Raw genomic sequence first — 14,564 nt, forward strand, 5'->3', positions numbered from 1 at the left:
AGTGGCTCAGTGAGTAACGACACTGACTGGCACTGAGATTGTTGTAGGGGAACCTGGTTCAATTCCCGGTGTGACCCTGGGCAAGTCACTTTACCTCCCTGTGCCTCAGGCACCAAAAACATAGATTGTAAGCTCCACGGGGCAGGGACCTGTGCCTGCAAAATGTCTATGTAAAGCGCTACGTAAAAACTAGCAGCGCTATACAAGAACAAGTTATTATTATTATTATTATTGGATTAAGTAATAAAATAAGTGCCTCGTATATGTGAGATGAATCTGCATGCTAGGACTACTTTAAGTTATAAGCTATATAGAGACACTCCATATAATTATACAGGGCGGCATCTTGAGAAGGAAGGGAGTTAATGAACTCTCCTTGTCAACCCATGTCTCACGTCATGGTGAAGTGATGGTAGGATGCTTTGCCTATCACAGTCTCAGAACCGCACCCTGCAATGCTGAGGTTTATTCTTGGCAGCGAGGATCACTGTCGGATTTCCTCTTCAACTTCTCAGTGTCTGCTGACAGTTAACTCTACCTCAATAACCACAAGGCAGGATAACATCTGATGGCAACCCAACTGTTTTAGTCTTTATTTTGTCAACACGGCTTCTGTTGCATTACAACACCTAAGACGAATTCTCAACCCAGCTTCATTGGAAGTATTTTAGAAGCTTCAGAAGCTGAAATCCTATGCGGCCTGTTATAACTCCTTTCTCTCACTCTACAATGAACTATAGATTTTTGCAGGTATTTATTCTTTAAAGCCCCAGCCTTTACTTTTCCTTTTTCATTCTAACTATATACTGTAAGGTATGTGCCTGTAAAGTCACTCTGTAGCTTAAGTGCCCGAGAAACATTGATGAAAAATATTTGTTTGCTGGCACTCTTAAATATAGTGACCCTTTTTCGGAAATTACCTTTTAACTTTGCCCAAGTCACTGCAACTTCGGCACTGCACATATATAATGTTCGATAGTGTGTTAAGTTCTTGAGCATTTTAACTTAATGGCGGGTCCAAAGTATGTTGCTTTTGGACTCTGGATCTATTCCTTCTATTCATTTACAGGTGAGCATAGATACTCTCTATGTGTAATCCTCCTTGCCCAGCTCTGAAGGAGTTTCCATCGAGTGGAACTATATACAGTGTGTATACATATACATATATATATATATATATACAGGCAGTCCTCGTTTTACAACGCTTCGCTTTACAACGAATGGCTTACCCAACGCTATGCAATGCATACCTATATTCATTTTTACAACGCCAAAATGGCTTATCCAACGCTCTTACGACGCTTTGCAACGTTGTGTATTTGTGTATATATATATATATACACATTCACATAAACAACGTTGCAAAGCGTCGTAAGAGCGTATATATATAATATTATACTATATAATATTATATTATACTATATAATATATTATTTATTATGTTATATTATATATATATAATACAGAATATACACTATATAATTTATGTGGGTGCTGCATATCTTATTGCCTGCATAAAATATTTGGTGTATTTTAGTGTTAAAAATGCCTTCAGGAACGGAACCTTTCATTTAAACAATGTTCCTATGGGAAACGTGTTTCGCTTTACAACGTTTCGCTTTACAACGCCATTTTGAGTAACGCATTGTGTTGGATAACCGAGGACTGCCTGTATATATACATACATACATACATACATACAGTGGCGGCCGATCTGAGTCTAAGTCGGCTAGATCCGCGGCTCTCAGATTATCCCGGTTAGGCGCGTTTTTTTGTCGTTTTCACCCGGAGTGAACTGTGTTATTTTCGCGCTCGTGATATTAGCATTTTATTCTCGCTGTCTGCAATACTGCAATGCCGTGTAAAAACTCAGGGGGGCGTTTGCGAGCTGTTGTCTTGGAAGTCTAATACCTTCGCGGTTCAACCTAAGTCAGTACACAGTCTGTGTGCGCGCGCAGTAATTGTAAATTTGCATATTTAAAGTATACAGTACATGCATTTGCAGTGCTGTTCTGCAGTACACTATGTCTCATTTGAAAATTGTTGAAATGCATAGGCGTGTACTGTACTGTAACAGTGTATATATATATTATACAAAATATTGTATATTAAATACATTAATTTGTATATAATTGTATATTAAATAAAAATATACAGAATATATATACTGACCTTGAGGTTGGGGTTGAGAGCAAAGTCTCCATCTTTGCTGATGATACTAAATTGTGTAAGGTAATAGAATCAGAGCAGGATGTAATTTCTCTTCAGAAGGACTTGGAGAGACTGGAAACGTGGGCAGGTAAATGGCAAATGAGGTTTAATACAGATAAATGTAAGGTTATGCATTTGGGATGCAAGAATAAAAAGGCGACTTACAAATTAAATGGAGATATATTGGGGGAATCCTTGATGGAGAAGGATTTAGGAGTGCTTGTAGACATCAGGCTTAGCAATAGTGCCCAATGTCATGCAGTAGCTGCAAAGGCAAACAAGATCTTATCTTGCATCAAACGGGCAATGGATGGAAGGGAAGTAAACATAATTATGCCCCTTTACAAAGCATTAGTAAGACCACACCTTGAATATGGAGTACAATTTTAGGCACCAATCCTAAGAAAAGACATTATGGAACTAAAGAGAGTGCAGAGAAGAGCCACCAAATTAATAAAGGGGATGGACATTCTAACTTATGAGGATGGGCTAGCTAAATTAGATTTATTTACATTCGAAAAGAGGCGTCTAAGAGGGGATATGATAACTATATACAAATATATTCAGGGACAATACAAGGAGCTTTCAAAAGAACTATTCATCCCACGGACAGTACAAAGGACTCGGGGCCATCCCTTAAGGTTGGAGGAATGGAAATTTCACCAGCAACAAAGGAAAGGGTTCTTTACAGTAAGGGCAGTTAAAATGTGGAATTCATTAACCATGGAGACTGTGATGGCAGATACAATAGATTTGTTTAAAAAAAGGTTGGACATCTTTTTAGATGGGAAAGGTATACAGAGATATACCAAATAAATAAACATCGTAAGGATGTTGATCCAGGGATTAATCCGATTGCCAATTCTTGGAGTCAGGAAGGAATTCATTTTTCCCCTTAATGGGGTTTTGTGTTTTCCTTCCTCTGGATCTATAAGTAAGTATAGATATAGGATAAAGTATCTGTTGCCTAAATTTAGCATAGGTTGAACTTGATGGACGTACGTCTTTTTTCAACCTCATCTACTATGTAACTATGTTGTAATATAAATATAAATATACAAAATATATATACTGTTGTAATATAAATATAAATATACAAAATATATATACTGTTGTAATATAAATATAAATATACAAAATATATATACTGTTGTAATATAAATCAACAGAAATAACAAAAATATTAGATACAGTACTGTAGATGTACAGTACATTTTTTGATCTAATTTTTTTTAAAAGTTTTATAAATATACTTACGCGTTAGTTACCCTTGGTGCCCTTTTGCGTTCTCGTTTTTTTCCGTGTGCATAATAGCTCACAGTGGTTGCTGGCACAACGAGGCCAGAAGTAGCTAACCAGCGTTGGATAGCAGCAATTCGGTGTCCGCTCGTGTACATCTCTTTAATTCGCATGCTGAGATCCTTGGAAATCTTTTTAACAACCATTGCTGCGAGTAGAAAGAAATACAAACACAAGAATGTATATTCGATGTTTATTCGATGTGTATTCAATGTGCAGTGAATGCACAAAATGGATGGTGTATTTATACGGTAATGACTCACATTAGAGTACGCCCACTTTCAACACCTGTACCTCGCCGCCATGCATAAAAGGTTACACACTTTGCATAGCCCACCACTCGATGATCTTTATCTGAACTTACCCTTGTCCAGATACTGCATTACTGTATGCCATCTGCTTCCATGGATCAACCCCGATTCTACAGACGCAGGAACCCACTCGCCTCTGCCGTGCCTGTCAAGCAGAAAAAGCGAAAGGCGGTTGCCGTTTCCACGCCAAGGCAAAAGCGACAGGCTAAGGCCAATAAAGAAAACCTTCTGCTGACCCCAAAGGCTAAGGGTTTTCATAGACGTCAGCCTTATTATGTCAAGAAGATATACAGTGTTCTCTCGATGCAAAACGATTGGCAGCCAACCCATCGAGCCCGTCTTCTCCACCCCTCGTCCTCGACGCTGCCGTCGCCCTCCCGGAAACCCACAGGCTATCCTCTCCAGTTCTATCTGACGACGCTGCCTCTGAAATCCACGGGTCACTTTCTCCTTTGCTCTTAGATGACTCTGCTTCTCGCCCGGAAATCCAAAGGTCAATTTCTCGATCCCTCTTCGACGACGCTGCCGCTTCTCCTCTACCGGATATCCACAGGTCACCTCCTCCACCCTTCTTCGACGACGACGCCGCTTCTCTCCATGGATCCCCTATCTCATCCTCCATTGCACCCATCCACCCAGATGTCCACACGCCATGCACAAGAAGCAGCTCGTTAGACCGGATGCTGAATGGGATAAGTGTGGATCTCCCCGGGAACGCTATTGTGCTGGCAAAGATAGATCTGCTTCTGGAGACAATGCTAAAGGTGGAGCAACGGATGCTACATATGGATCAACGGATGATACATATGGATCAACGGATGCTAGATATGGATCAACGGATGCAACATATGGATCAACGGATGGATCGACGGATGGAGAAAAAAGAGGCTGACATAGCGGGTATACATCATTTGCTCGGTATTAATGCCCCTGTTTCCCCGACGCCGGAGCAGGGGGGTGACATGGATGTGATGAATGGGAGCATCGACCCCCTTCCATCACTAAGCGCACCCCCTCCACCAGAAGATGCAGTGTACATGTATGCCGTTGAGGAGGACATGACAACCCCGTCAAGACCACGCCAGGAGACAACACGGCGACCAAGACCGGAGGAAAGCTTCCTCCCAGACAACCTACCATCGTCCGTCGCCTCAAGCACACCCGCTCCCAGAAGACCTACATTCGCTCGCATCGATACGGTGCCCGACATCACCCTGTGCGATCTGCCACCGGCGCTCAGGGAGAAGTATAGGGTGATGAGTGCTGGTGCACCCCACAAGTATGCCTTGTTACTTTTTAAGCACCATGTTCCCTACTCGTTGTACTGCGACTGGGCCTTCAGAGTGAACTACGAAGGAAATCGCGTAAAAAAAGACGCTTCCTGCCAATTTAAGAAAGAACATTCTGGATGAAATTCGGCGCTTTTATCCAATTACAGATCCTGTAATGAAAGGCATTCGAGACTGCATTAATGGTGTTTTGCGCCATGCAAGGAATCGGCCATGGACGGAAAATGTGGTGGACTTTCTGGTTTAATCACGGGAACTGTAAGACCATACTGTTGTGCTGAACTGTGCTGTACATGTTTTGACCTGTTGAACTTAAATAAAGGAGATGTTTTGACCTGCTGTACTGTATTTAACTTACTGTTTTAACTTGCTGTACACACACACAGGACCTGCACAGTCCCTGAGGGCCGCAAACAGGCACGGTTTTCAAGGTTGTCCTGAAAACCGGGTGTGACGATAGGGAGGATTTGGCCCGGGATTAAAGGGGTTATAACCCCATTTGGCCACCCTCTACTCTCATCAGGGAAGCAAGGGGTTAACTGGACTGAGGTCCAGTAATGTATTTTGCCTTGCTTCAATATCCAAATGTTTATTCCCCTGTGTAAATGTATCGTGTTATGCCAGTGTTTGCATCACCTACATGCTGGGATCCATCCGGGAGGGCAAGGGTTAATATTTCTTTAGTGATTATAGCCCTTTGTGTAATTTTCCCGCCTTTTCAGGCACCATTTTGCAGAGTCCCATAGGCCGCCATTAGAGCTCAATGCATTTCAATGGCGGATCTTGCTGTTTTGGACCTGTTTCCCGTGAAGACCAGCAGGTGGCGTCCGAGAGGAGGAGCGGCGGTTTCCCACTGTAAGTCAATGGGCTCATTGACTTCAATGGAGATTCCTCAACGGCGCTTTCCAGGAACGAGTTGGCTGCCGTCCAAACCACAAAACCGCAAAGCGGATACAATGTCCTTTAAAAGAGTTAAATCACTTTAATCAAGTTCAATGATAAGTGGCATGGGAATCTACAGTTCTAGAGCACCTAGAAATAAAATTCTTTTTGGCCCTAGTTCCTAGGCCTCCCCCCACTCGACCACCACCGGGTCCCCGAATCCTGGACCCCCGAGAAGGGTCGTGCCGAGAGAGCGGGTCGCGCCATAGGCTCCCATGGCGGCGGTAGAAACAGCTCATGATTTCGACTAAGTGTTAAAAACTGAAAATCCTGAGTCCATATCTCCGGTTCCGGAGGGTCCAGAGGGCATTGGCTTGGGGTACCTGTAGGCACTGCTCCGGCATGGCTGCAGAACCCTCCTTGACCCTCTTGGACCAACCAGATGGAGTATGGACCCCCTTGAAAGTTCGGGACCTTTGCCATGGATTCCAATGGGGGAAAAGCCGCGTGACGGAAAAATTACTAAGTGTAAAATGTTGAAAAGTGTAAGTCCATAGCTCCGGTTCTGGAATGCCCAGAGGGATGGCATTTGGGTGGCATGTAGCAAAGGTTCCGGCTTCAATGCATGCCCCTTCCCAGCCCCCTCAGACCAACCAGACGGAGTGTGGACGAATGTAAAGATTTGTGGATTTTCTCATAGACTTCAATGGCGGCGGTTCCCCATTGAAAGTCTATGGCAGGAATCTCCATTGACTACAATGGCGGAGTTGCTCCATTGAAACCCACGGCGGCGGAGCCCGTTGTTTTCAATGGGGATTTAGTGAAACGCTGAGATTTCTTTTTAGTGGAGATTTTTATAATAAAATATGAAACGGTTTATGTGATATTTGTGTAACTCCGGTTCCTAAGGTCCTAGTGGGCTGAAACTCGGACCATATGGTGTCCGAGTTCCGGCATTAATGTCTGGAAAGTTTCGACCCGCTGGACCTACCAGAACCGGGTATTTTAATATGTGTATGTATTAAAATGTATATGGGGTTTGGGTCTGTTCTGAAAACTGCAGACTCCGTCTGTTATGCTAATAAGCAGGAAGAACATCCTGCAAAGAATTAACATAGCCCGGTGATCAAAGGATAACTGCCTAATTGTTTATGCTGGGCCCAGGAACCAAGGAACTGAGTGGTTTTTAAGTGTGATACTTCACACTAACAATGGAAGTCAAAAATCTGCTTCAAAGGGCTTCAAAGAGATTTTTGCTAGATAACTCGGCACCTTGAGTGTAAGAGAAGGGGTAAAATGGTATATAAATCAGAGTCAACCCTTACTCAATTGTCTTCATGTCTTCATTCATGATCTGCATGTATTGCTGTGATGTCAACTGAATTATGGAAGAAATGGCCCATCCTGTATCCTGATGGCTTTCTTGTCCTAACCTTTACGTAAGTGTCCATATTTTGCCTGTTATTTGTATATCTTGTGTGTTCACCTTTATCAAGGAATAAATTATATTTTATCATATCTAAGTCTCGTACCGGTTCAACCCAGTTATTTGGTGTAAATTGCAGCCTGTCATAAGTCACCGTGACACCGGCCTGTTTGCTGCCCTCGAGGACTGTAGTGGTGCAGGCCTGACTGACTGTTTTGCACACCATCCCACTGTACTGTATATGTTTCTTTAATAAAGGAGATGTTTCGTTTTGTATACTGTATTTTATGAATAAAGATTTTTTTTAATCATAGGTAAGACCATACTGTTGTGCTGAACTGTATTGTACATGATTTGACCTGCTGTACTTAAATAAAGGAGATGTTGTTATGTGTTTTTTAACTCGTATTTATAAAGAAATATTTTAACTTGCTGTACACACACAGGACCTGCACAATTCCAGTCCCTGAGGGCCGCAAACAGGTGCGGTTTTCAAAGGTTACCCTGAAAACCTGGCCTGTTTGCTGCCCTCGAGGACTGTACTGATGCAGACTGTTTTGCACACCATCCCACTGCATATGTTTTGACTTGCCATTCTTTAATAAAGGAGATGTTGCGTTTTGTATATTTTATGAATAAAGAATTTGTTTTTAAAACATGTGACTGTAAACCATACTGACTGACAAATGTTTTCACAACCGTAGCAGTAAACCATACACCTGTTGATGTTTTGAATTGCTGTGCACTTAAAATGTTTCTACATTGTACAGTATTTGTAACTAAATGTTTTTGTACTTACTCCACCAATAAAAGAACATGTTGATTTGTTTTACATTGTTCCATTGGCTCCTTTGCTACTGTAACAAAATACAGTGTTTCTAGAATGTACACTACTGTCCAGGCACACTGTACTGTATACTGTAGGCATGCTCAGTACAAGAGTATTAAAAAAAATAGAAGACACAAACTGTACTGTACTGTATGTACTGGCACTGTATAGAAGACACATACTGTATGTACAATACTGTAATACATGTAGAATAAATGCATAGTTTTTATTTTTTCGGGCTTATTACACAGTATACTGTTTATAAAAAAGTATTGTATACTGTTTGGCCGGAAAACATCAGCATACTGTTTCAGGTACAGTATTCTATCCTAATCAATAACAACGGCCAGTAAACTGTAGACTCCGGTACGTGGGTTTTTCAATCCGATTCAGCAATGTGCAGGCATTGTTACACAAAGTGATATTATCCATCGAAATTCCTTCATTAGCCATTTTCTTTTCTGAGGAAAAACAAAAAGAAAAGTTTTACTGTAATGGTCAGCCCCCTAAAGAAGTTCCCAGCCAGTCCCACCAATAATTTTCTCGGGGGGCGTCTCCTGTTCACATGCGCATGCGCCTACCGTCGATGTAATGACACACATATGCGTTTCAAGAAGGTTCCAATGCGCATGCGCCTAGCGTTCCACCAATTGTTCAGTATCTGCAATACAGTACTGTAGAAGCCGCTCAGGAAATGATATTGCTTACAGGAGAATCGCTTGACTTTTGAATCGCACCGATATTGATACTGTATTGTCAAAATAAAAAAAACACAGAAAATAATACGGCAACAATACTCACCATAGAATTTCCTATTCAGCTGGCGCCGGCGCCGGCACACTGCCAGTCCAGTGTTCTTGATCATCCACGTCGATAGTTTGCTGCAGGACTAGTCCACCTGTAGTCAGCTGATGAGGCTGGAGATTGCTTAGGTACATGCAAGCTTGATCAAAACTGCACACGAAATCCGGCTCAGGCGTTCTGGATAGACAGCAAGGGTTGTCACTGACGGTGGGACCGTTATTGGAAGCCAGTGCTGGTGCATTGCTTGGCAGCGACGGTCGTTTCTTAGTTGATTTTAACACGACCCTTCGCCTTTTGCCGTCTGCATGATCATAGATACAGGAAAAAGCCGGTGATACACACCAATACCCTCCAACAAATTGTGGCTCAATACGATAAAAACAGGGATCGCTACATAACCTTTTCCTTATTGCACGCTTCCACGTATGAGGAGCTGGCGAAATTTTTTAAAAGTCATAGTTTTCGATAAAATACTGATACATTTGAACAATTGTCTCTGGAGAATACTGTAACCGAAACTGGTCTTTGTCTTTCTTTAATATGAAAAGCCTAAATTGATACATTTTTGCAACCCCTTCCTTCAGTCTCAAGGCCAAGAAACAATAGCACACTGTGGTATCTATTTTAAATGAAACACCTGCAAGTCGACACATTACTGAAGCGCATGCGCATTACAATTCATGAATATCTGCCATGTGGCGGATACGTGAAGAATTGCAACCTATTAAATCCGAACCATTCTCAATAAACGCATCAACCGCGCATGACCCGTGGCTGAGAACGCAAAATGAATGCGGCATGCTCCAGGTGAAGTGCGTCGCATTCCAGGAAAAAGCCAGGGAAAAACTGGCGATGTGTTAGACTCAGATGAGCCGCAGCAGTATATATATATATATATATATATATATATATATATATCTTATAATATATTATTGAAAGCACTGTATGCCTGCCTGGATGTCCGGTGGCCTGTCACTCCGCCTCAGGCCATGCCCGCCCCCCGCACCATGCCTGCCCCCGCACACCTGTCATTGGTCAGCCATGCACGCCCCCCGCACCATGCCCGCCCCCGCACACCTGTCATTGGTCAGCCATGCACGCCCCCCCGCACCATGCCCGCCCCCGCACATCTGTCATTGGTCTGCGGCCAACAACACTGCCACACTGTGACAACCCTCACTGAGCTACACCACTTACACACTCTCCCACCCCTCACTGAGCTTTGGGAATCGCTGCTCTGAGACATTTGCACCATTTTTGGGACCACGCTTCACAACTCTCAACAGAGAAAACCCTGACCACCTGCTACCAATCAGAATCAGGTACAGACTCTTTCCTCCATACATATTTATTTCACCACTGTAAACATACACCGCACGATCACATCCACACACCGCCTCTTCAAAACACCCCCCCCAGCCCACGTCGCTGTCTGCTCCAGGCCTACCGACTCAGCATTAACCACCATTAAACACCCCCCCCCCGCTCCTCACCTCCACAACGGACACCGCATGGAGCTCAGCATTAACCCCCCACCCCCCCCGCTCCTCACCTCCACCGCATGGAGCTCATCATTAACCCCCCACCCCCCGCTCCTCACCTCCACCGCATGGAGCTCATCATTAACCCCCCACCCCCCCGCTCCTCACCTCCACCGCATGGAGCTCATCATTAACCCCCCACCCCCCCCGCTCCTCACCTATACCGCATGGAGCTCATCCGGGGACATGCTGGCACAGCATTAACCCCCCACCCCCCCCCCCGCTCCTCACCTCCACCGCATGGAGCTCATCATTAACCCCCCACCCCCCCGCTCCTCACCTCCACCGCATGGAGCTCATCATTAACCCCCCACCCCCCCGCTCCTCACCTCCACCGCATGGAGCTCATCATTAACCCCCCACCCCCCCCCCCCCCGCTCCTCACCTATACCGCATGGAGCTCATCCGGGGACATGCTGGCACAGCATTAACCCCCCACCCCCCCACTCCTCACCTCCACCGCATGGAGCTCATCATTAACCCCCCACCCCCCCGCTCCTCACCTCCACCGCATGGAGCTCATCATTAACCCCCCACCCCCCCCGCTCCTCACCTATACCGCATGGAGCTCATCCGGGGACATGCTGGCACAGCATTAACCCCCCACCCACCCAAACACCATTAATCCACCCACCCACCCACACACCATTAATCCACCCACCCACCCACACACCATTAATCCACCCACCCACCCACACACCATTAATCCACCCACCCACCCAAACACCATTAATCCCCCCACCCACCATTAATCCCCCACCCACCATTAATCCCCCACCCACCCACCCACCATTAATCCCCCCCCACCCACCCACCCACCATTAATCCCTCCACCCACCCATCCACCCACCCACCCACCATTAATCCCCCCACCCACCCACCCACCATTAATCCCCCCACCCACCCAAACACCATTAATCCCCCCACCCACCCAAACACCATTAATCCCCCCACCCACCCAAACACCATTAATCCCCCCACCCACCCAAACACCATTAATCCCCCCACCCACCCAAACACCATTAATCCCCCCACCCACCCAAACACCCAAACATCCAAACACCCAAACACCCAAACACCATTAATCCCAGAACACCATTAATCCCAACACCATTAATCCCCCCACCCACCCACCCAAACACCATTAATCCCCCCACCCACCCACCCAAACACCATTAATCCCCCCACCCACCCACCCAAACACCATTAATCCCCCCACCAACCCACCCAAACACCATTAATCTCCCCACCCACCCACACACCATTAATCCCCCCACCCACCCACCCACACACCATTAATCCCCCCACCCACCCACACACACACACCATTAATCCCCCCACCCACCCACCCAAACACCATTAATCCCCCCACCCACCCACCCAAACACCATTAATCCCCCCACCCACCCACCCAAACACCATTAATCCCCCCACCCACCCAAACACCATTAATCCCCCCACCCACCCACCCAAACACCATTAATCCCCCCACCCACCCACCCGCCCAACCACCATTAATCCCAGAATACACCATTAATCCCAAAAACACCATTAATTCCCCCACCCACCCACACACCATTAATCCCCCCACCCACCCACACACCATTAATCCCCCCACCCACACACCCACACACCCACCCACACACCCACACACCCACACACCCACACACCCACACACCCACACACCATTAATCCCCCCACCCACCCACACACCATTAATCCCCCCACCCACCCACCCAAAGACCATTAATCCACCCACCCACCCAAACACCATTAATCCACCCACCCACCCACACGCCATTAATCCCCCCACCCACCCACCCACCCACCCACACACCATTAATCCCACACACACCATTAATCCCCCACCCACCCACACACCATTAATCCCCCCACCCACCCACCCACACACCATTAATCCCCCCACCCACCCACCCACCATTAATCCCCCCACCCACACACCCACACACCATTAATCCCCCCACCCACCCACACACCATTAATCCAAAAACACCCACCCAAACACCCACCCACCCAAACACCCACCCAAACACCATTAATCCCCCCACCCACCCACCCACCCAAACACCATTAATCCCCCCACCCACCCAAACACCATTAATCCCCCCACCCACCCACCCACCCAAACACCATTAATCCCCCCACCCACCCACCCAAACACCATTAATCCCCCCACCCACCCACCCACCCAAACACCATTAATCCCCCCACCCACCCACCCAAACACCATTAATCCCCCCACCCACCCAAACGCCATTAATCCCCCCACCCACCCACCCAAACGCCATTAATCCCCCCACCCACCCACCCAAACGCCATTAATCCCAAAAACACCATTAATCCCCCCACCCACCCACAAAAACACCATTAATCCCCCCACCCACCCACCCAAACACCATTAATCCCCCCACCCACCCACCCAAACACCATTAATCCCCCCACCCACCCACCCAAACACCATTAATCCCCCCACCCACCCACCCAAACACCATTAATCCCCCCACCCACCCAAACACCATTAATCCCCCCCACCCACCCACCCAAACACCATTAATCCCCCCACCCACCCACCCAAACACCCACCCAAACACCCACCCAAACACCCTTAATCCCCCCACCCACCCACCCAAACACCCACCCAAACACCCACCCAAACACCATTAATCCCCCCACCCACATTAACATACACTTAACAAAATTCCCCTCATATACATGTGCTTTCTACTGTTTTTCTTTTACAAATACAATTTTAAAATATATTACATAACATTCACATAACATTACAAGTTTACAATACAACATTTACACATACTTATTCACGGCTCACATCCCGGGCAACGCCGGGTCTCTCAGCTAGTATATATATAAACAAAAGATCTTACCCTGCTTTCATCAGGCAACACTCACTTCCAAGATATAAAAAGTGTATTAGGCATGTGAAGACAGACAACCAATCCCGACGTTTCGGCTCCAGAACGGAACCTTTCTCAAGGGGGGTGCCAACTATTTAGAGTGCCAGCTGCTTGTTTTTTTGTGTATATATATATATATATATATATATATATATATATATATATATATATATATACATATATATATATATATATATATATATATACATATATATATATATATATATAACACAAAAGAAAAAATATGGCGCCAACCTAAACCCACTATATGTATATAAAATAAACAAAGATGAAAACTATACTGTACAGGACTATTACACAAAAATGAAATAGAAAATGAAAAATAAAGAATATATAAAAAATACAAACTGTGTAATAAAATATTAATTGAAAAAATAAAAAATATATAAAATATAAAGTCCAGATCAAATACAAATCCAAATGTAACTCCAAATGTTATCCAATATAGTCTCTGCAGCCCGAATATAGGGAACACCACTTCCTTGAAGATATCTAAAAAGACATTTTTCCTATGTGAAACGCGCGCGTTGGCCATACTCCCCCACACATGCGGGACGCCATCACTGTGACCGCAACATTTACTGATATTGATTCTAAGTTGCGGAGTCCCTGCTTTGTATACCATACAACGATCCTGTATGCAGCAATTTAGCTTTGCAGGACCTCTCCATATAAGGGACCTCTATTTTATTCTGCTGTCATTATTTAGGCATGCCTTCGATGTAGGGGACAGTGCATACAAGAGATAGTGTTCTGCCTTAATTAGGTTATTTACCCTGTTGGTTCTGGATGTGCCCGATTAACACTTTACCTGGTGATCCTTTCATACCACATATGCATATATCATCTATTCCCTCTGTATATATCCTTGCTGTATAGTGCACACACGGATCTACTCACGGGATCATATATCAGCCGTGGATCCGCTTCTATTATCAGCTGGGAACTGTCAGTTGTTTGGCTGCATTATTTGGTTATTTAACGGCACAGCCACTCACTTACTTTGGGCTACGATGTT

The sequence above is a fragment of the Ascaphus truei genome, chromosome 5 (genome assembly GCF_040206685.1).
Source record: "Ascaphus truei isolate aAscTru1 chromosome 5, aAscTru1.hap1, whole genome shotgun sequence".
NCBI classification, from domain to species: Eukaryota; Metazoa; Chordata; class Amphibia; order Anura; family Ascaphidae; genus Ascaphus; species Ascaphus truei.